Consider the following 24,172-nt stretch of genomic DNA (forward strand, 5'->3'; position numbering starts at 1 on the left):
TCAATTAAGACCATAACATATTTAAATGGTCCAGATGGTAGATGTATTGATACGTATATATCACCATGAATTCTTTGTTAGAAATGGGTGATTCGAGACTTACTTTTGAAATAGATAGTTTGACAATTAATTTCCCTTGAGAGCAAGCAGTACACATGAAATCATTTGATAAAAGAGTCTTCTGGTTCTTTAGTAGATAACCATGTGAAATCTCAATGATTCTTCGCATCATTATATCTCTAGGATGTCTAAGACGATCATGCCAAAGTGTAAATAATTTTGGGTTATTACACTTCTGGTGCAAGACATTATATGATTCAACTGCTTTAATCTTTGTGTAATACAATCTAGAAGATAAAGTTGGCAGTTTTTCTAAAATTTGTTTCTTCCAAGAAACAATAGAAGTAATATAAAGGATATCTTTACTGCATTCATTTGTAGTTTCAATGTGATATCCATTGAATCTTAAATCTTTAAATCTTAACAGATTTCTTCTAGATCTGCTGGAATATAAAACCTCATCAATTTTTAATAAAGTACAATTGGATAACTTTATATTAGCTCTTCCGAAACCTTCAATCAAATTCGTAGAACTAGATATTGTATTAACATTTATTGAAGATATATTCAAGTAATTGAAATATTTCCTATCTCGAAGAATTGTGTGTGTTGTAGTACTGTCAGCTAAACAAACTTCTTCCAAAGACATCTTAGAATCGATCAAAGCTTTAAGACAATTCACACTATAACACATATTTTAAAAACACAATATTATAATTGATCATAACAACAATAAATACAAAAAATTATTTATTTAAATCAAAATACAATATTGCTTTCTATATATATATATATATATATATATATATCTTAAAATATAACATTATTATTTTCATTTGGATTTACAATGAAATCAGCAACATCAGGATAAACAGAGTTGGATGGTCCTATATAAAGGTCTATTGGAACAACATTATTAGCAAAATTTGTTTCTACTTCTTTACTCTTTTCCTTTTCTTTTATAGAGGTTTGGTATCTATCTACCAAGTGTCTGGGCGTACGATAGGTACGTGACCAATGACATTTTCCTCCACATTTGTAACATTCAGTTTCATGCTACCTGGGCCACTGATTTTGATCATTAACCCGCTTCTGGGGGCCATCCCTGTTCTCAGGGATTGCAGTCTTACGTCGATGTCAGTGATTATTTTGACCATGGCCACGACCATGCTCATGACCATGCCTGTGGTCTCATCCTCGACCATAAGATATATTCATATTTACTTTAGGGAATGGGATCGAACCAGTTAGACGAGTTTGGTGATTTTTCATCAAAAGCTCGTTATTTAACTCAACAACATGAAGACATGATATAAGTTTAGAAAATTTAGTAAATTTCCTTTCCCTATATTGCTATTGTAGGAGCATATTAGTGTGATGAAAAGTAATAAAAGTTTTTTCTAGCATGTCTTCATGAGTGATATTTTCACCACATAATTTTAGTTTTAAGCTAATCTTATGCAAAGCTAAGTTATATTCACCGACTGTTTTAAAGTCTTGTAACCTCAGGTGCAACCATTTATATCGAGCTTTTGGTAAAATCATAGTTTCCTTGGTGGTCAAATATATCCTTTAAATTTTTCCATGGCATAAGTGGGTCTTTAACAGTAAGGTATTCAGTCTTTAATTCTTCATCTATATGATAACGGAGGAAGATCATAGCATTTGCACAATCCTGCAAGGATGCGGTATTTCCATCTAAAATAGTGTTTCCCAAGTTCATTGCATTTAGATGGATATCAACATCAAGAATTCATGATAAATAATCATTGTCTTTGATATCAAGGGGAACAAATTCAACTTTTCTTAGGTTCGACATCTGAATAAATTAACAATAATAAGGCAATTTAGAAAACAAAATGTAAAAACTGAAATAAAACTAAGACAATAATATAATAGTATTTCCACCCTTCTGGGGTACTCAAATATGTTTCTTCAAGAATATTATTTTATTTTTCTCAATTTATACTCTTCGGGAGTATGATTCCAATTTATAAAATTAAATTGGGTTATAATTTACCACCTCTTCTAGAGGTTAAATATACTATCTCTTTTAGAGGATAAACGTTTCACCTCTTTGGGAGGTCAAATTTAACATCTCTTTGGGAGGTTAAAAAAATAAAGTGGATATTTAAATATATTGCCTCTTTAGGAGGACTATCTCTTCGGGAGATTTAAATATATATATATATATATATATATATATATATATATATATATATATATATATATATATATATATATATACCCATGTGCACTATCAAACCACCACTCAGGTACAAATTTGACATTCTGGTGTTTTATGTATTTATTATTACTAGTAGTAAGGTTTCTACTATTTTTCAAATTGCAATGCATGGCAAAGGGAAAAATAGGTGGATGAGTGCTATGGTGGAGAAAATGGAGGTATTGCATATGTACCAGGTGTGTGAGTTGGTGAGGCTTCTAGTATGGAAGAGGGTGATAGGATACAATGGAGTGACGTATCTGTTGTGTGTGAATGACATGTTATTCGCTGAAAATGCCTTAACTGAAACTAATCAGTTGGGAATCAGTTGGGAACTCTGTTAAAAGTTTTTGACATGAATGTGTTGGGTATGACCAAGATGGGTCTTCGATTTATGATTCCCATGTACAAAACTGGAGGGAGATTAGAGTTAACTCAAGGTGGTTTTGTTGATATGGCTACAGGGAGATTGGTATTGTCTTAGGGTGGCTTTATGGATGGAACCGCAGGGAGACTTTGTTTGTTGTCTCAAGGGGGTTCTATAAAGAATCATTATGGAATGTCTATCGCTCGGTACCCAAGGATGGGCTATGATGTCCGAGATATGTCAAAGGTCCTCCATGATTGTGCAATGGGGTGTTTCAGCAGGCAACATAGTGGACCGTCAGTTGTTAGATTTGTTGAAGACTATACAAGGGGCTTTGGTGATAGAAGACTCGCAAAAGTGTTTGTGTTTTCCGCTGTGGAAATTTTTATTGGAGGTCTAGGGTGAAGTCTTCGGGTGTTACTTCTACAACTGTATCGGGGTTGATGGTAGAAGTTAAAGCTATCATCGGTAAGTTCAAGCAACATTGCTTGGACTTAGTGATTTTCTTCAAGTGCTAGAAGGGAGACTGTCCCAACCGAACGTTCTAAGTTCAAGGTGGAGCAATCAAAGATGTTTTTTGGGTTCTCCTAAGGGGCGTATAATCACCAAGATAGAGATTGTTGTATTTGTATGCAACTCTTATACTTGATGGAGATCACAAACAAAAGAAGGAAAACATGTGTTGAAGTCTTCTTGAAGAATGCAGCAATGACTCGTCGATGAGTGCCCTGTGCTCATCAACGAGTAGATACTGAGAGCCAAGAAATTGCAAAAATCCTGAGACTCGTCGACGAGTGGGCTCACTAGTCGACGATTTGTATTCTCTCTCTCGTCAACAAGTGTCATGTGCTCGTCGACGAGTGTTCACTGGGTTGCGAGAAAAATTTCAAATTTTGAATGTGAACGTTATAATGGTTGGGGGTTCGGAGGGAAACTTCCGACGGGTTGTTATATATGTTCTTTTGGGCATATTTTGATATGTAAAAGTAAGGGAGAGGGGTGAAAGAAGGAGAGAAGATCATTAAGTGTGTATCTTTGATTTTCATAGTAGAATCTCTTGTCAATTGATCTCGTGGATCAGACTTTGCCGAACCGCGTAATTCCTAGTGTCGTTGTTTAGATTTTGCTTTACTATATTTTGCTATGGTTGTGGAATGATTCTGGATTCATCATTTAGATTGTTGCAAGTGTATTTTTTATCCTTTATACAATATTATTATTCCGCTGTGTATTGTTTGAGAGACATTATTTCACAACACTATAAATAAATAAATAAGATAAAGACTAACAAACATATTTGGATCACCATCCCCATCGAGGTGTTAGACCCCCAGTCTGCACATGTTGACAATTAAGAAATTAGGGTGTCTGACGAGGATAGAAAATACATCTTTGTTAGGAAGCTAAAATGTTAAGTGAGTAATTAAAAGTTACGATCCTTTATTAAAGGCAACCAAGGTGGGGGGGGTGGAGGTGGAAAAGCTAGAAATGGTAGTAAAAGATGTAACTGACTCTCGAGTTAATTAAGGACATTTCATCTCAAAGAGATGTTGACTATAAAAGGATAAAGAGACAGTTTTACTAGGTACACACGGACATTCTCTTCATTTTTTACTATTGTCAATCTCGAATTACTTCTCTCTTCAAATTTAAGTATTAAAGAGCAACCTTTCGAAATCCACATTGAGCCTTCCAAATCTGTCTTATTTCTCATACCTAGTTTTTTATGGGGGCCTTCACATTTTGATGGTAACACTCTTAAACAAATTAAAGAAAATGAAAAAGTTATTCTGCCATAAAGGAGACAATGCAGATCCTTCTTTTTAGGGACGTGAGTAATTGCACAATGTGAAATATGGCAAGTTATGATTTGGTTTGCCATAATAACATAACTTTGGCTTGATAACCGAGAAGATGATTGTGATATTATGGGGAGGTACGTACCATATCACTTATCTTGGATTGCTTCATGATTTTTGCTCCATTATTACTATGTTTTTATGTAGTAGCAATCATCCATTTTCTTGGAGATGATATTGATTTGGATATAAAGTGAAAGGCAGTTTGACTTCCACTTGCCATTAGGTGAGCTTCAAAATATATAGATTAAAAAAAACCACCTCATGACTTTATTAATCATAAGTATTAAATATAAAAGTTATAATTTCATTAATTTTTTTATGGAAACTAGTGTATTAGACACAAATGATGATCGTTAATAAACTCTTAGGCTCCGTTTGAAACTCAAAAAATATTACGCAAAGGAATATATCATAAAATCCTCATTTTCATGTTTTATTATCAAGGAAAATGAGAAAGAAAATAAAAAATGTACTAAATTTACAAACAAAAATTTGATCTTTCACATCATTAATATTTAGTTTTTTTTCTAATTTTTAGTTCTATTAAAATAAATTTTTATTTTTTATAGTAGTTAATAGAGAAGAAAAATATAGGGAAAAATTAGTTTCCTCCTTATTTTCCTTTCCTTTTCTTTTTCCACATAAAATCCTTGATCCTAACAGACCTCTAGGATTTTTTGAAAAGTTATTACTTCCTCAATTTTTTGCATATGCTATTTTGTGCGATAAAAATATCCTTGAATTATATTATTCTTTTTGTTTAATTTTTGTAAAGAACCATAGTTTTTTTTACTATATCTTCCATTGTTATTAAACACAAAATAAGAATTTGAAAAGAAAAAAAACTAGTGCCTATGTATCATTTCCCATTTTGATTGATTATGTAGGATCATTTTAGCATTTTCACACATTTGAGTTAGTAGACTTATAAGTTTTCATAATTTCTGTCGAAGTATAGGGCTCATATCGAGTGGAACACTTGTACAGAAAAAGCAAGCCGAGGAAAACAAGAAAGTTGGACTGAATGAAAACCGTCAACGGTTTACAAAGTACATCAACAGTTTCTTTCAGTAGCCAATTAAGAAGAAAACCGTCGACGATTTGATGTAGGTACATTGATAGTTTCCTCCAGTGAAGGGAAAACATTGACGGTTTGATGAAATCTTCGACGGTTCTGTTTGGTATTGTTTTTGAAATTTGAGCTAGGAAGATCAATAGGTTGGGGATACAGAGGCAAATCCTCCGCGGATTGATACAGAGGTATTTAAGGGATTCTATCATACTTCTATATGTTTAGGGGTTAGTATAAATACAATGTTGTAATCCTGGTTTTGATAGATAGTGAAATTCACCCGCAGCTTGACCCGCAGCTTGCTCTTGTGGACATAGGCATTCTGTCAAACCACGTTAAATTATTGGATTGTTTATTGCTTTCATTATTAATGTGTGTTTCGTATTATTCATCATGATTTTTGCACTACACAATCATTTCTGTGCGTATTATTGTACAACAAATTGGTATTAGAGCTATTGGTTGAAATGACTCGGATTTCTTCTCTGAAATTTCACAGGGTCAAGTTCGATGGATCCAGAAATTTTAGATTATGGTAAAGGAGGCCCAAGGATCTGTTAGTGCAATAGGGTATGGTGAAGGCATTATACATAAGGCAATCAGAAGGCATGGACCACATCAGTAGGAAGGAACTGGAAGCAAATGTTAGGCTTTGTCTAGCTGATGATGTGATATATCACATCATGGATGAGGAATCATCGGCGACAATTTGACTAAAATTGGAAAATCGGTATATGTCCAAATCATTGACAAACAAGCTTTATCTTTAAAAAAAAAAAAAAAAACGGCATGGACTTAAGATGTTAAAGGGGTCAGATATGAACCAGCCCATCAACATGTTTAATCATATCATCAATGATTTGAAGCGAGTCAATGTGAAGTTCGAAGATGAAGACAAGGCGTTGATGTTGCTAAATTCCCTATGTGCGTCTCTCACGTATGAAAATTTGGTTACAACTCTAATGTGGGGAAAAGAGACTCTCGAATTGAAGGAGATCACAAGTGCTCCTTTAGGTTTTCATCAGAGGAAGAAATCCAGCAATGAGAGTTTACAAGGTGAAGGGCTTGTGGTGAGGGGTAACTAGGAATGTGGGAGAAGCAAGCTCCGAATCAAACCAAGTAACAATAAATCTTGGTCAAATTACAAGAAGAGGAAGAGCATATGGTGTTTTAAGTGTAGGAAAAAGGGCACATAAAACAAGATTGTTCAGAGAAAAAGAAAGGGAATGCAAAGAATAAATAGGGTTCATCAAAATCTAAAAAGGAGACCCAGAGAATGGTGATGAGGATATGCTTTCTATTTCATCCGATTCAAATCGTCTTACGGATCCTTGGATCCTGAATTCAGCGTGCTCCTATCATATGACACCGAATAAAGATTGGTTTGACACCTATAGGTTAGTAAATTATGGTTATGTTCTGATGGGCAATGATGTGTCATGCAAAATTGTTGGAATATCAAATATCGGAATTAAAATGTTTGATGGTATTGTTATAACGTTGTGTGATGTTAGGCATATACTGAACTTAAGGAAGAATCTGATTTCAGTGGGTACTTTAGATTGTAATGGGTTTAATTACAAGTCTGCAAGTGGAGCAATGAAGGTGAGTAAAGGTGTCTTAACCATGGTGAAGGGGCAAAAATTAGCAGAAAATATGTATATATTGCTAGGAACCACAATTATAGGTGGAGCTATAGCTGTGGAGTCTGAGTCAGATAGTACAGTCTTTTGGCATATGCAAGCGTGGGATGATGGAGCTTCATAAAAGAAATCTATTGAAGGGTGTCAAAATATGTAAGTTGAATTTCTATAGGTATTGTGATCTTGGGAAACAAAATAGGGTGCAGTTTAAGACTGGCATACCTAAGAAAGAGGGAATTCTAGACTATGTTCATACAGATGTTTGAGGGTTAGTAAGGGTAGCATCACTGAAAGACATATGTACTTCATGAGTTTTATCGATGATTACTCACAAAAAGTCTAGGTGTATTTCATACAGCACAAGTTAGAGACGTTTGCTAAGTTCTAGTTGTGGAAAGCTGAAGTGGAAAACCACACCGAGAGGAAGATCAAATGCCTTAAGTTCGACAATGGTACTGAGTACACATATTCAAAGTTCATGGAGTTGTGCGAGCGGAATGGCATTAAGAGACACTTCATAGTATGCAAGACACCACAACAGAATGGTGTGGTGGAAAGGATGAACAAAACAATAGCTGAAAGAGCTCGGTGTCTCAGGTTGAATGTAGGTCTTGCAAAGAAATTATGGGCAAAGGCAGTGAATATGGCATGTTTCTTGATTAACATGTGACCAAAGGCAACATTAGATGAGAAAGTAATAGAGGAGGTGTGGACAGACAACACGCTAGACTACTTTGATTTGAGAGTATTTGCATGTCTGGCCTATATGCATGTTTCTAGTGAGGAGAGATTGAGCTTGATGCGAAGTCTAGACAATGTATCTTTTTGGGGTATCAAAAAGGGGTGAAAGGTTTCAAACTATGGGATCCGAAGGCAAACAAGGTGGTGATAAGTAGAGATGTGGTTTTTAATGAGAAATTCATGTTGCAACCTACTTAGGAAGAAAAGAAACAAGTGCCAGAAAATTGCAGCAGCAATGAGCATGTGGTGCGAGTGGAGCTAGAGATTCGAGGTAGATCGAGATGACAATGTTCATAATGCAGAGAGTCCTAGCTCAGGAGACCAATAGCATCACAGTATAGCTATAGACAGACCCAAATGCATTATTAGGCCACCCCCCAGGTATGCTTTTGATGATTTGGTTTCTTATGCACTCATTACTAGTAGTGGGGATCTTATTACTTTTCAAGAGGTGGTGCATAGCCAAGAGAAAAGTATATGGATGAGTGCTATGGTGGAGGAGATGGAATCTCTACATAAGAATCATACATGAGAGTTGGTGGAGCTTCCAAGGGAAAAAAAGCAATAGGATGCAAATGGGTGTATAGGAAGAAAGAAACAGTATCAGAAAAAGAAGGAGAAAACGTCAAGGCTTGTCTAGTAGCAAATAGTTACTCACAGAGGAAATGGGTTAACTAGGATGAGATCTTCTTCCCCATGGTCAAACACACTTCCATCAGGGCAGTGTTGGGATTAGTAGCACATTTTGATAAACATTTGGAGCATATAGATGTAAAGACAGCATTTCTCCATAATGATTAGGAGGAGCTGATTTACATAGTACAGCTAGAAGGGTTCAATTAGCCTGGATAGGAACACTTGGTCTGTAAATTGAGGAAATCACTTTATAGGCTAAAACAGTCTCTGAGGTAGTAGTACAAGCGATTTGACTCCTACATGATCCGGATTGGCTACAGGAGATGTGAGTATAATTGTTGTGTTTATGTGAAGAGCCTTGATGATGGTTCACTTATTTTTCTATTACTTTATATGGATGATATGTTGATTATTGCGAAGTGTATAAGTGAAGTCAATAAGTTGAAAAATTTGTTGAGCAAAGAATTTGACATGAAGAATTTGGTTACAGCCAAGAAGATTCTTGTGATGGAGATTCGCAGGTACAGAGCTTCCAAGAGATTGTGGTTATCTCAGCGTAGCTATGTTGAGAGGGTGTTGGAGAGGTTTAGAATGAATAATGCAAAACCAATGAGTACACTGTTGGCGAATCATTTTAGGTTGTCTACCACCCATGGCCAAAGATGGATGATAAAGTTCAAATCATTTCAAAGGTTCCATATGCTAGTGTATTGGGGTACTTGATGTATGTTGTGGTTTATACAAGACCGGACTTGGCACAAGCTGTCAGTGTGGTGAGCAAGTTTAATTCAAATCCGGGACGATAGCATTTGGATGTAGTCAAGTGGATTTCAGATACTTGAGGAGTACTACAGACTATGGCATCATGTTTAGCAGATAACAAAAGTATTAGAGAATCCTAGTGTTGTAACCTTGGTTCTGATATATAGTGATATTCAACCACCGCTTGCTCCCATGGACGTAGGCATTCTGCCGAACCACACTAAATCCTAGTGTTGTTTATTGCTTTCAGTATTTGTGTGTGTTTTTGTATTATTCATCGTGATTGTTGCACTGCACAATCATTTCCGCGCATATTATTGCACAATAATTTCGAAAATCACTCAGAATTCAATAATCATAATGAAACTATACGGCTACTAATTATTTTTCTAAAACTGGACAACTATAGTGTTGGAGATTGAAGTTCTTATTTGTTGCTGAATAGGAAGGCCTAGAGGTGGCTCCTTACTTTATGTAGCTCTAGCTTGATGATCCTGGTAATTTATATTATATATAATAGTATGAATAATGTAAATTATTTTGTAAATGAAAATAATTTCATCTTTTAGAAGTAAGACAAACTAGTATTTTAAAAAAATATATCTAATCAAAATTAGATAACTATAATTATAAAGCCTATTTTAAATAATTTAAGATTTAAACCTAAAAAATTGAAGTTTATTTTTAAACCTATAAAACTTTGGGGAATTTAGAGTGGTCTCAAACTTACTTGGAATAAAGGTTTTAAATTATAATCCTAGAACTGAATTCACAAAAATCTCTTCACATTATTCAGAAACCAATGCCCCTCTCCTACACCCTCATCATGCATACTCATTTTTTACATTTAGTTCTTAATTCAAAGGGACAAAAATTACTTGACGAAATTGGAGGCTAACTATGGTATTTCATAAAATATATGAATTCTCCTTCACCCTATCTTTGTAATCTTCTAGTGGTACATACTTGTAATGTTTGCTTGGTGAGGCTTTAATTTTTTTTTCTTATATTTTATTTTACCACAAGAAAAGTAACCAAATTAAGGGAGAATATAAGTGTGACAACCTTCGCTCGAAGCTTTATCACCTTAAGGCAACCATGCTATAGGAAGAGTTCTTTTTTTGATTATATAGGAATTCTAGCCACTAATAAGCCCTTCGGATCCCTTAGTGCGACACCTATAGAAAGAGTTCTTTGAAGTCTAATGGAATTGCATTAAAAGGCACAATTAGCTTTAGTTTCAAGGCCAAATCAATTTTTAAATTGTCAATTCTCCATAAATCTCCAAAGGTTTACTAACATCACATTACAATTTTTTTGGTTCTCCATGAACCCTCCCAGAGTCATTTCCTCATGTAAAAATCCTAACACTGCTCCTATGCAAGGATTACACATCTTCACAATTTTTTCACAAGTGTTTATGTATAATAAATATATAATAATAGAATAGTATTAAATTATAGAATACTAAGATATAATTATAGTTATTATTATCTATAATATTAAAATAAAATAAAATATCAATTATTAATATCATTAATAAAAGTAGAATTGTGTAATAATAATATAATGTTATGGTGGTTGTTTTATTATATTATTATTTTATATTAAATAAAAAATTACGTTATAGTGTTATAATACATGAGATTTTTATTTACATTTAATAAATTACATATTAAAAAATAATACTTATAAAATCTTCGATAAAATATAATATTGATAATATAATTAAAAAAACAAAAATAACAAATATAATGAAATATAATATGCAAATTATAATCAAGTAAATAATTACCAAAATGATTTTATTGTAAAAAATATTTATTCTGTAGCTTAATAAAATAATAGTATGTAATAATTACATATTTATAATGTTATCATTCCATATTAAATTAATTGAATAAATTTTTTATACTACAATGACATAATTGATAAATTAAACTCATTTCTGATTCATATGTTTATATATATACCAAACACTATAATATAATTTTGGTTATGATTCCTTACCTAACCAAACATGAGAGAAGATTGAATCTGACATTCCCTTTCCAATTTTAGTGAATTCCGATTCTGATTCCAACTGTGAACCAAACATTACCTTGAAACTTTTGAAAAAAAAAAAAATTTAAGATGAAACCTTGGTTTTGTGAAAAACCATAAAACCACATTAATTAAGATATCAACATTCAAACTCAACCATACACCCAAAAGAGTGTTTAAACTCAAAAATAACATTAAAAGTTAGAGAAATTCTAGAAAAAATGGCCAAAAATATGACCTCTAGATAGGTAAGTCGACCGTCTATAGAGGCCGATCGACTGTTAACTTGTACGAAATTGCTATTTTTTAATACCAGGGGCCAGACATCTGTGCCTGTAGGTTGGTCGATCGTGTGCATGCACGCTACAAGAAAAATGTGATTTCAATGTAAACTTATGCAATTTTTTTCACAAATTAGGCTATGATTTCACTCCAAACTTAACCTCGATAGCATCTTTCATCACAAAAAAAGCAATTTTAACATGCAAAAGCAAAGACAACCTATATTATAACACAAAAAAATTCATGCTCATTATAAAGTAAACCTTGAAAACACACCAAAAAAAAAAAAAACAATTGGACTAACCTTGTGTTGCTACAATCAATGAAGATCAAGTGCGGATACACTCAACAATACTCACACCCCAAAAAAATTCTCAAGTAAGAAGAAAAAGAGATGTAATTCTCTTCATACACTTTCACTTCAATGCACTTCACTACTTCAAGTGCACAGTTTTAAGCCATAAATGTGAAAAAATGTGAATTTAAGTAAAATGTAATATAAAAATTTTATATTGCTTTGTTGAAATTCACACAAAGTCAAGTACAAGACTTGAATTAATGCTCCTAAACGCATAGACCAAATTACTTAATATTTACCTTTTTTACACTATACACGAGAAAGAAAAGTAGAAAATTTAAAATGGGAGAAGGAAAAGTATAAGAGTTAAAGTGTATTCTATTCATATGCTCTCGTCTAGAGACAAATTGACAAACAAAAGTAATAGATACGATCACATTCTCCCCAAAATTACCTAAAAAAGTGTCAACTTTGGGTGGATTAAAAATGAAATGTTTCCCACCTTTTCCTTAATAGTGTCAACAAAATCTATAGCTTTAAAAGTTAACAAGATTTATGAATGGTATATTGATAAAACCATACATTTTCCATTTTTTATTTCACTTTCCTACCTGCTTAAATAAGGAAAGAAACACTTTTTTCAATCCATTTTTGTAATGCTCCTATCAAGCATAGAATAGAAAAGGGGAATAAAAAAAGTTCATCTACTCTTCTAGTTTCCATTACTAATTTTTCATCTTCTAAAAATTAAGCCAGTGATACACATACACTTTGAGGAGAAAAATTATAGTAGTGGCAACTCATAAGATCTCTTGAAAAACTTCATGCTCCTCCAAAGTCTTTACTAATCTTTGCGCTCATTCAAATTCTTAGAATAAAAGGTTCAATTCAAGAGTTGAAGATGCTTCTTTTTTTTTTTTTTTTTGCTTAATATAGCTCAAAAATTAATTAGATAAAAAAAAAAAAGGAAAAAAACCATACTCCCAAACTTTCATTTCATCCACTTTTATCTTTATACAAATATGACAAAAAATGCACTACCTTTTTTATTTTTTTCTATACCCACCCACTCTAATCTTTCCACTTCCAATTTCTTAACTCATATTAATTATGAGTTCCGACTAAAAATAAAACTTGAAACAACCTATAATCGCAAACACCGAAGGGGACATCCTAGGTTATTAAAGAGTTGTTCGAGTCGTCAAAGCCCCTGTGAATCTCTTGGGCCAGCTCTAGATCTGGAAAAATGGATAAAAATTAGTTAATCTGAACCGCATCCGACCTATTTTAACTGACTTATTATCAACCGCTTATTAAATGAGTCGAATATGATTTTTCATTTTATATCTACCTCCTTAGCAAGTTGGATAGGGTTTATCCGGCGGATATATCAGTCAACCCACTTAAAAGCCCATTAGTAATTAACCCATAAAGGCCCAAACACCCACTGCCCAAGTGCCCACAACCCACACACCTGACGCCGCACAACCCACACCACACGGCCACAGTCACACGGACCACACCCCCCCCCCCCTCCCACTCCTAGGTCAAGCCTAGTCCCTATTAGGGATCTAGGAACAATAATCACACACACAAGCAAAACAAGCACACAAAATAAGAAACACCAGATTTATATGGTTCGGTTTAATTTTTCGTTTCCATTTAATCTGTTTCTATTTTCTTCGTTTCCATTTCAGCTTAACAATCTCCCACTTGGAAAAGGAGATACTATTTCAACCAGTATATAGATAATGATGTGCTCAAATCTTTCTTACAGCACGAAGACCAACTGAAGTTGAGCACAACTTCAACTTCTCTGTAGTCACCACCTTTGTCAACATATTTTCCAGATTCCTGCTACCTTGGATTTTTTTCCAGTGTCAACACTCCATCCTCTAATAGAGATCTATCGAAATGATAACGTAATCCAATGTGTTTGGTTCTTTACCAGATGTATGACACTCTAACTGTCGTTGTACAAAACATTTCTCTCCTGCTTTATTACGAACTCTGTTAACAAATCTTGAAGCCAAATCATCTATTTACTAGCTTCTGTCACTGTTATATACTCAGCTTCTGTAGTAGATAGAACAACAATCTTCTGTATCTGTGACATCCAAACAGCTATTGTGCCAATAGTGAACACATAACCGGTGGTACTTTTGCAATGATTAATTTCACCAGCAAAATCGGCATCAACATACCCTTGAATTTTCAAGTCTCCTTTGCCGAAACATAGGCACTTATCAATAGTGCCACGTAGATATCTCAATATCCACTTCACTACTTCCTAGTGAGTCTTCCCTGGATTTGACATAAACCTGCTGATAACTCCCACTGCTTGACCAATGTCTAGTCTGGTACCAACCATGACGTACATGAGACTTCCAATGGCTAAGGCATAAGGTACCTTAGCCATGAAGTCCTTCTCTTCATCTATTTGGGGAGCCTGATCCTTGGAAAGACTAAAGTAACCGGCTAGTGGTGTATTTACTGGTTTGGCGCTGCTCGTGTTAAATCTCTGTAAAACACGGCTAATATACTCTGACTAAGATAATCGCAACATTTCCTGTTGCTTATCTCTGGAGATCCACATCCCAAGCAACTGCTTGGTTGAACTCAAGTCCTTCAAGTCAAACTCCTCTAACATTTACTGCTTCAATTTCTTAATCTCTTCTATATCTGGTCCTGCAACTAACATGTCATCAACATATAGTAATAAGATGATATAATTAGACTGATACCTCTTGAAGTAGTTGTTGGCCTTACAAGACTCAAAATCTTGTTTTGATGATAACAAATAAGATGAACTTAACATATTTTGTTAAGTGATGATATTTCAGGACTCAAGTATGTGAATACAAAGTCAAATACTCATAAGGGTCATTCAAAGCTTATACTTCAAAGAAAGATAAACAAATGAAGCTTAACGAGTCAAAGCATGGATTTAAAGATGATCTAATAAAGCTTGAAAATCATGAGAGCATGGATATTAAAAGGAACTTTCCAAAAATCTTAAAGAATATTAAAGCTTGAAGATAAAGTAAGAGAACTCAAAGAAAGACAAGCATGAAGACTTAAGTATTTAGAATGTCAAAACGTCATAAGAAGTCTTTATGTAAGTACTTCATATTTAAATATCTTTGTGAAGTATGTTGAAAGCTCTTCTAGGATTAATTATGGACTTAGAGACCTTATTTCAAAACTTGGAAAATGTTTTATAAGAAATCAAAGCAAGAGAGCACAAATGATTTTTGAAACTAAAATGAAAACTCTAAAGTTTGTCTGCCCAGACAACTGAGGTGTACCCTCAGAAGTCTGAACATGCAACCTTAAACAACTAAAATTTTACTTCAGACGTCTGAAGAATTTCTTCAGATGACCGAAGAATTAGTTCAGTCAACTGAAAAATTATTTGTTAAAACACAGAACAAGCAGAACACCCTCAGAAGACTGAACCCTCAGATCAATCATCTGAGTTGGGACTTCAGAAGACTGAACTTGCAGTTCAGTCGTCTGACCCTGTGTCTAGACTATAATTTTCAATGCTTTAAGGAACATCAAAAACTGAACCCGATAGTTCAGTCGTCTGAATACTATTAATAGCTATAAATTTTAAATGTTTTAAATTTCAAATATTGGTTTCTTGTGCCCCAAATTTTCTAAAAACTTGGAAGACACTCCAAGAAATTGGGCATCACAAAATTACTTTTCTAAGCCTATAAATATATGATTTTGCAAATCAAATTATACACCAAGAAAAAAAGAATTGAAAAATTTGTTGGAAGCTATCTTGCAAACAAAGTTCTCTCTTGCTCACTCATTGCAAAATCTGAATTACTGAATTTCTGAGTTGCTGATCCATCCTACCTCTGAGTTCTGAGTTGCTAATTCTCATCTAATAGAAACTTGGTGATAAATTCTCTTAAGTTTCATTGTATTTCATATTCATATTTAATTATTGAAGTACATAGTGATCGAATTTGTACTAATCTGCTTTTTGTGAGAGTGTCATTGTACGCAGTAATTGAAGACTGAAGAATTTCTTTAGAAGACCGAAGAATTAGTTCAGTCAACTGAATATTTATTTGTTGAAACACAGAACAGGAAAAACACCCTCAGAAGACTGAACTCTCAGTTCAGTCGTCTGAGCTGGGACTTCAGAAGACTGAACCTGTAGTTCAGTCGTCTGACCCTCTGTCAAGACTATAATTTTCAATGCTTTAAGGAACATCAAAAGAATGAACCCGATAGTTCAGTCGTCTGAATACTATTAACGGTTAGAAATTTTAAATATTTTAAATTTCAAATATTGGTTTCTTGTGTCCCAAATTTTCTTAAAACTTGGAAGACACTCCAGGAAATCTTGGGCATCACGAAATTACTTTTCTAAGCCTATAAATACATGGTTTTTCAAATCAAACTATACACCAAGAAAGAAAGAACTGAAAAATATGTTAGAAGCTATCTTGCAAACAAAGCTTTCTCTTGCTCACTCATTATAAAATCTGAATTGCTGAATTTCTGAGTTGCTGAGTCATCCTACCTCTGAGTTCTGAGTTGCTAATTCTCAGCTAGAAGAATATTGGTGATAAATTATCTTGAGCTTCATTGAATTTCATATTGATATTTAATTATTGAAGTACACAGTGATTGAATTTGCACTAATCTACTCTTTGTGAGAGTGTCATTGTACGCAACTATTGAAGAATGAAGAATTTCTTCAGAAGACCGAAGAATTAGTTTAGTCAATTGAATATTTATTTGTTGAAACACAGAATAGGAAGAACACTCTCAGAATACTAAACCCTCAATTCAGTCGTCTGAACTAGGACTTTAGAAGACTGAACCTGTAGTTCAGTCATCTGACCCTATGTCCAAACTATAATTTTCAGTGTTTTAAGAAACATCAGTAGACTGAACCCAATAGTTCAGTCGTCTGAACACTGTTAACGGTTAGAAATTTTAAATGTTTTAAATTTCAAATATTGGTTTCTTATGCCCCAAATTTTCAAAAAATTTGGAAGACACTCCAAGTAATCTTGGGCATCACGAAATTACTTTTTTAAGCCTATAAATACATGATTTTTCACTCATTACAAAATATGAACTGCTGACTCATTGCAAAATATGAATTGCTGAATTAATGAGTTGCCGATCCATCCTACCTCTGAGTTCTGAGTTGCTAATTTTCATCTAGAAGGAACTCGGTGATAAATTCTCTTGAGCTTCATTGTATTTCATATTGATATTTAATTATTGAATTACATAGTGATTGAATTTGTACTAATATGCTCTTTATGAGAGTGTCATTGTACGCAACTATTGTTTCTTGTTTCTTGACGATTCCAGTTTGTTGGATCGTTGACCGAGTGTGGGGTATCACTTGTAGAAGCACTGCTCTAGCCTATTGAAGGAGTGACCGAGTGTGGGGTATCACTTGGAGAGGCGTTGCTCTAGCCTATTTAAGGAATGTTTAAGCGTGGGGTATCACTTGTAAAAGGTTTATTCTACTCAGAAAGGAATGATATAGTGGAATCCTTCGGTGGTATTGGCCAAAGGCGAGGACATAGGCTGGGTACCTCCTGGATCAATCATGCTCTTCTTTGATCCTATACACCCCCTTGTTATGAAGGGTCTTCTTACCTTTAGGCAACTTAGCTAGTTCCCACATTTTTTTTAGAGTTGAGGAACTTCATCTCGTCCTTCATTGCAAGCTCCTGCGTGCTCGAATCTCCCACCTAACATACTTTATCATAGCATTCGAATTCTCCTCCATTTGTAAGAAGTAATAATTCATATACCTCTTATTTAATACATGCAGTCGAGAAGATCTCCTAAGCTTTGGAGCTAGAGTAGGAGGCGATGGTGTCATAATCTGCTCCATAGGTTCCTCCGCCTGAGGAATCTCGGTGTTTTGCTGTTGTGTCTCCTCTACTTGAGAATTTTTGGTGTGTTATGTCCCGACACCTTCTAAGGCATCATCTGTAACAACTTGCTAATAATATAAAATCTTTCCCTCATTTTAATCTCAAATATTAACCTAAACAGCGGAAGGCCAATCATATAAAATAAATCCACACATAATACAATACCAAAGTGTCAAATCAATCCATGATATACAATCATCACTGTACTCTCAAAACTACCCTTACTGATACCAAGGGTTTACAAAACATGCCACCCAAAAATACTCACTCTTAAAAAGGGCAGTATAACAGCCCCCCTGTGAGCCTGCTCCGCTCACCTAGCTGGTTCACCTAAAAAACAATTCAACACTGGGATGAGCCAACGCTCAGTAAGACGAAACATGTTATTACTAGTGTGTGGCTACTGAGTTATATTTCTATATAAATAATCTGATTTAAAAATAATATCATGGATATCTGAAATTGTAAATGCTGGTATAAATAACATACATTAAAACTATATAAATTTACTTATCATAATACTACTACTATTTCTGGAAATCTACATATACTTGTAATATTTGAGAAAATTTCCCTAGATGGTTGTATGACATGATTTAACCCCTCATGACAGGGTTGTGCGGCCCAAAGGCGGGACCTATCCTGACTAGCCGACCAAGGTAAGTCAACTGAACTCCAACAGTCTGATTGCCCCCCTCAATCCATATCTGATGGAGAGCCTGTCCCAACGTGGGCACGATCGACCTCATACCACTTACTGTCTGAGTAAAGTGATTGCACTCTGAACTAAATATCTGTAGCTACGGTCCTGTGCTCTGCTGTCTGATCCATCAGGGTCTTATACTATATAGGTAATTGATATCTGAAATATATTGTTTTTACTATGGTTTCTAAAATAACCATAACCCCGTAGAATTTATCTGAAATTCTAAATAAACTAACTGAAAATCTGATTTCGGTATAACTAAACTGTTGTCTGAATATCTGTATATTGGGGCGTTATGGTACTGATAAACGTGTTATTCTGAAATTACTGAAAATGCATATTTCTAAGTATACTGTACACTAAAAAATTTGGCATTCTATAAACATGCAAATACCTTGGTACTTCTGTTAATAACTATATATATAGTATTCACAAATTCTATAAATATAGTATTGTTCTGTTATCAACTCAAGCCACAAATAAATATTAATATTATCAAGTTCTGGAAACTGTAAATATATATAATCTAAATAATAATTTGATAAAAACATATAGTTTGTACTGAAATCGTAAAAGGGTTTCCTAGCATAGCATATTGCCCTTACCTAACTACTGGAAAGCCCCTATGGTATATTGGTCCAACACCCGCAGGATTTCCTTCTCAACACCCTGAAAACAACATTCGCCAGAACAGAATATCATTATTTCTTTGTCTCCATCATTTTCTACAATTGTCAGAAGGCCAAAAACTGACTAAAAGACCTTACCCTGATTCTGGGAAGAAATTCAACTCGATCCCACCGTCGATCCATCCCGGTAAACTTGGAGAGAACTTCACCAGGAGCGTCGTGGTGGCCTCAGATCATCGATCCAATGACTAATGGGGCCGGAATCGAAGAGAGAAGAGGGAAGGACCGTAAAGGAGAGAGAAGAGAGGATTTTGCTGAATTTTCTGCATAAAAATTCGAGATTTACACTATTTATACTGCAGCCTTCGTCGACGAGTCATGTCATCTCGTCAACGAGTCTAATAGGCAATTCGTCGACGAACTCTCCCCTTCGTCGATGAAAATTAGAATCGCCCAAAACATTCTCTCGGTATCTTCTCGTCGACGAAACATGATCTCGTCAATGAGACACTCTTGTACCCTCGTCGACGAATCCCCTGTGTTCATCGACGAGGTCATGAGATAATTCCTTAGGTTATTACATCCAAAGTGCAACGTCATCGACGAATGCGAAGCATTCATTGATGAATTCGGCTGCCTCCTTTTGTTACTGTTTCCATTTTCCTTCCTCTTTATCATTTAAATATCATTATTCTTCGGGTCGTTACATTATCCAAGTCTACATAGGTTGTTTCATTCTGAACTAGTTCTGCGGATTTTGATGGTTCTGTTGTGTGTCTGTCTTTGTACATCACTTTTTCATTAAAGATCACATCTCTACTTCTGATCACCTTCTTATTTTCATCATCTTAAATGTGATACTCATACTCATCCTCACCGTAACCGACAAAGGTGCATTTCCAAGGACTTTAGATCAAACTTGTTTCTGACATGATCACTAATATGCACATATGCTACACAACCAAAAAGTTTCAAATGTGAAAGTCTCACCTCTTTTTTGCTTCATACCTCTTATGGTAGACTGTGGTCCAATGGTACTGATGGACTCCTATTAATCAAGTATGCTGCTGTGTTGACTGCTTCTGCCCAGAACTGCTTTGGTATGCCTGACTACATACGCATGCTTTTGGCTTTTTCAGTCAATGATTAGTTCATCCGCTTGGCTAAACCTTTGTGCTGAGGCGTACCGGGCACAGTTCTTTTCATCCTAATACCATACTCATAACATAATTTCTTGAACTCGATGTCTTCATACTCACCATCGTTATTAATTCTCAGCTTCTTGATTTTCAAACCAGTTTTATTTTCAACTAATGCTTTCCAAATCTTGAAAGCATCAAAGACATTAGATTTTTATTTCAGAAAGTAAACTCATACCTTTGAAGAATGATCGTCAATAAATGTCATGAAGTAATTCCTTCCATCTGTGGATGAGACAGTCGTCGATCCCCATACATCTGAGTGGACTAGTTCAAGTCTCTCCTTCTTTGGGGTACTGGTGTATGTCTAGAAACTGACCCTCTTCTGTTTCCCAAGTATACAATCCTCGCACATATTAATCTCTATTGACCGTAGATCACTCAACTTTCCCTTTGAGTGCATCACCTTGAGTCCCTTCTGTAACGACCCAAAAATTATACTACTATATATGTATATCTATAAAATAAGTTTGCTCTTATACAATAATAATAATAATTAACATCATCATGATAACTCTAATAGCAAACTGTAATGCTCTGTGTAATACCCTATACATAATCTCTGTAATAACTATACTATAGTAACCTGTAATGCCCAAAGTGGCACCAGGTACAACAGTCCTCAAACATATCATAATACTCAACAAAAGCATCTATATACATATACATCCAATAACAATACCAGAGTTCTAACCATCATCATTATTATGCAAACATCCCCAAAACCATCCATAATCCATCCTGAATATACACACAAAATTATTTCCTGTACAACACAATGTCTCACTGTTACTTAGCCTAAACAACACTCTCAATTCCTACTCTGGAGAACTCTAAGCCTAGCTAGCTGGGTTTCCTGAAATGATAGAAATTATAGGAGTGAGACACCTCTCAGTAAGAAAGAATATATTATTGTTAGTATGTCGCAATATGAGTTTTAGTGTTTCAAATATACATCCATTTCTGACCTTTTTCTATGATTATGAAATCATGTAAAACTATATACATACATATAAATATTTATTTCAAAATACATACTTTCCTTTCATATCATACTTTGTCATGTAAACATCTTGGTATAAGTAAATACGCATATATACATAGAAGAACTACCCTGGATGGATAAACAATCAACGTCATGAATTAACCCCGCATGATCCAGGTTATGCGGCCCGTAGGCTGGACCTAGTCATGGTTGGCCTAACCAGACTATGTCAACTGTATCTATATATGTATCTGTAACTATGAGTACGATTTGCCTACCCAGCTGGTCCAGACTCCATGGGGTAACTCTACACTTCAATGGAAAAATCGACTATGCCACCAACACTCTATCTGAGAAGTGTGGCTGCACTGGTAACTGTGAAGCTATGGTACCATGCTTAGCTATTATCCATTCGGGTTCTTAAACCATACAATACGATTTCTAAAACAATAAAATAACATGATTTCATATACACATTTCTGTATAAAACTGTCATACTGTAAATTTGTATAAAATCACTATAATACTATAACTCTGTATAAAAATACTATACTGTAGTTATATATAAAACGCTGTCATTCTGTAATTCTATATCAAATGTTGTACTGTAGTTCTATATAAAATGCTGTCATTCTGTAATTTTGTATCAAATATTGTACTGTAGTTCTATATAGAATGTTATAACTCTATAATAACTCTGTTATGTTATTCTATATAGAACACTGTAATTCTGTATAAAAATTGTATGGTAGTTTTTTATAGAACGTTGTATCTCTGTATAGAATACTGTATAAAGCTTTGTCACACTGTAACTTTACTTAAAGCACAATCATACTATATTACTGTATGAAATCTATCTCTGTATATATATACTTTTCCATAAAAACTGACAAATTTACTTATACATACACTCAAACTCATGCCACACAGATTGAGTGATACTTTATACTATACTTTTCTGCTGCAAATATTAATATAACTACCTCTAGGGTTTTACTCAACCCAATAACCCAACTTTCTCAAAACATATATATATATCATTTCAAAATTTCCATTTTCATATGTTTGTATACCCAAGAAAACTCATATATCATTTCTGAAATCACATACTATAATTTAATCAGTTAACTTAATAAAAATGTCTGACATAATTTGTTATCCTTACCTACTAGAATATGCATGTAGGGATGCTAAAACGATGTCTGCGGCGATCAGAGTTCAAAACCCTGTAATCATCTGTTTTAATTTAATCAGCTCAATCTTGGGATAATAACTACTTTAACCTTCCTAGGGCCACACACTCCCATTATCCGATCAAACTCCTAAAAACAACTGACAAATTCATCTTCCTTACCTCAACCTTGGAATTGTGCCTAGGATCCCCAAATAACAAATATGCTTCTATTAAACTGCGTAGAAACGATGTTGGGATCCTGAAATAATGTTTTTCCTTCAATCCGGGCTTAAATCGGGTGAGAAATCGAAGAGAGAGAGAGTAGAGACTACAACCCTAGAGAGAGAGAGGGAGAGGATTTTCTTTATCTCAAAAAAATGACTTGTATGCTATATATAGGCCTCTGACCCAGAGCAAAACCGCCGACGGTTTTCCTGAAATCGTCAACAGTTTAGTTTTTAACCAAACCCATTTTCACTATTTTACCCTTACATGGTCGCAGTAACTCAAAATCGTCAATGGTTTTCTATGCTCCCACCAAACCATAGACGGTACCAAACCAATTTCCCTCTTTTTAATTTTTTTTCTTATTATTTCTATTTTCTGAGTCTCTACACCTTCTCACTCGTGTGACCAAATCATTGATGCCAAATGTTGCTAGCATCATTTCCTATAGCAACTGAAATAGACATACAGGCATTAGAAGTCACATAAGGTGTTCCAGTTTTCTTACCTCGTGAAATTGTTAGTGCACCCTTTAATATCTTCCATTCATCGCCAATGAATGTTGTGGTGTATCCCTCATCTATCAATTGACCAATTGAGATCAAGTTCTTTCTCAGGTCTGGAATATATCTGACATCCTTCGGCTTCCATACTAACCCATTCATCTTGAGTTTCACAATTCCCTTGTCGATTATGTCGTAAGGTTGATCATTGCCAAGGTATACTTTACCAAAGTCACTTGGTATATACTCCTCTAGGCAATCTTTACTGCAAGTGGCAGGAAATGAGGCTCCAAAGTCTAACACCCAAGACTCATTCTTGCTCTCCAAAGAGCATATCAACATATCACCTTCTTCTGCAGCAATATTTGCTTTTGTCTTCGCCTCATATTCCTTTCTTTGACCTTTGCACTAGTTTTTGAAATGATCGAACTTTCCACAGTTCCAGCACTCAATGTTCTTTGTGCCTTGGGAACCTCTGGGATTTCTAGATGGACTGCCTGGTCCTAGATCTGCCACGATTGTTTGATCATCCATACCCGCTTTCTTTCTAAGAATCTCTCCCTCGGCTTTCCAAATTCAAGGCTGAACTTGAGGTGGAAGCACTGTTTGACTGCATCTTGATCTCTTCCATCAAAATCATACTAACGACTTCATTAAAGTTCAGTTTTGATTTTCTGCGAAACTACTGATTGCAGTAACTTCCAACTCTTAGACAAGTGACTAAGAATCAGTAAGGCACGAATATCAATGTCAAACTTGATTTCAACTAAGGTGAGTTGATCTGACATGTAACAATCTGCCTATTTTTGCCATTTATTTTTTTCCCAC

The 24,172-nt window shown here is 34.6% G+C and overlaps 1 protein-coding gene across 2 annotated transcripts in view; it reads right to left on the reverse strand.

The window, feature by feature from the left end:
* Positions 1 to 11,712: 11,712 nt before the first annotated feature.
* Positions 11,713 to 24,172, reverse strand: part of LOC131148191 (uncharacterized) — a 61,047-nt gene continuing 48,587 nt past the window's right edge. For both annotated transcript variants that reach the window (XR_009134992.1, XR_009134990.1), the window contains one exon: positions 11,713 to 11,776. The gene's annotated coding sequence lies outside the window, so the exon portion shown is untranslated. The remainder of the gene's footprint in view (positions 11,777 to 24,172) is intronic.

Source organism: Malania oleifera, chromosome 2 (assembly GCF_029873635.1).
Source record: "Malania oleifera isolate guangnan ecotype guangnan chromosome 2, ASM2987363v1, whole genome shotgun sequence".
In the NCBI taxonomy this organism is placed as follows: Eukaryota; Viridiplantae; Streptophyta; class Magnoliopsida; order Santalales; family Ximeniaceae; genus Malania; species Malania oleifera.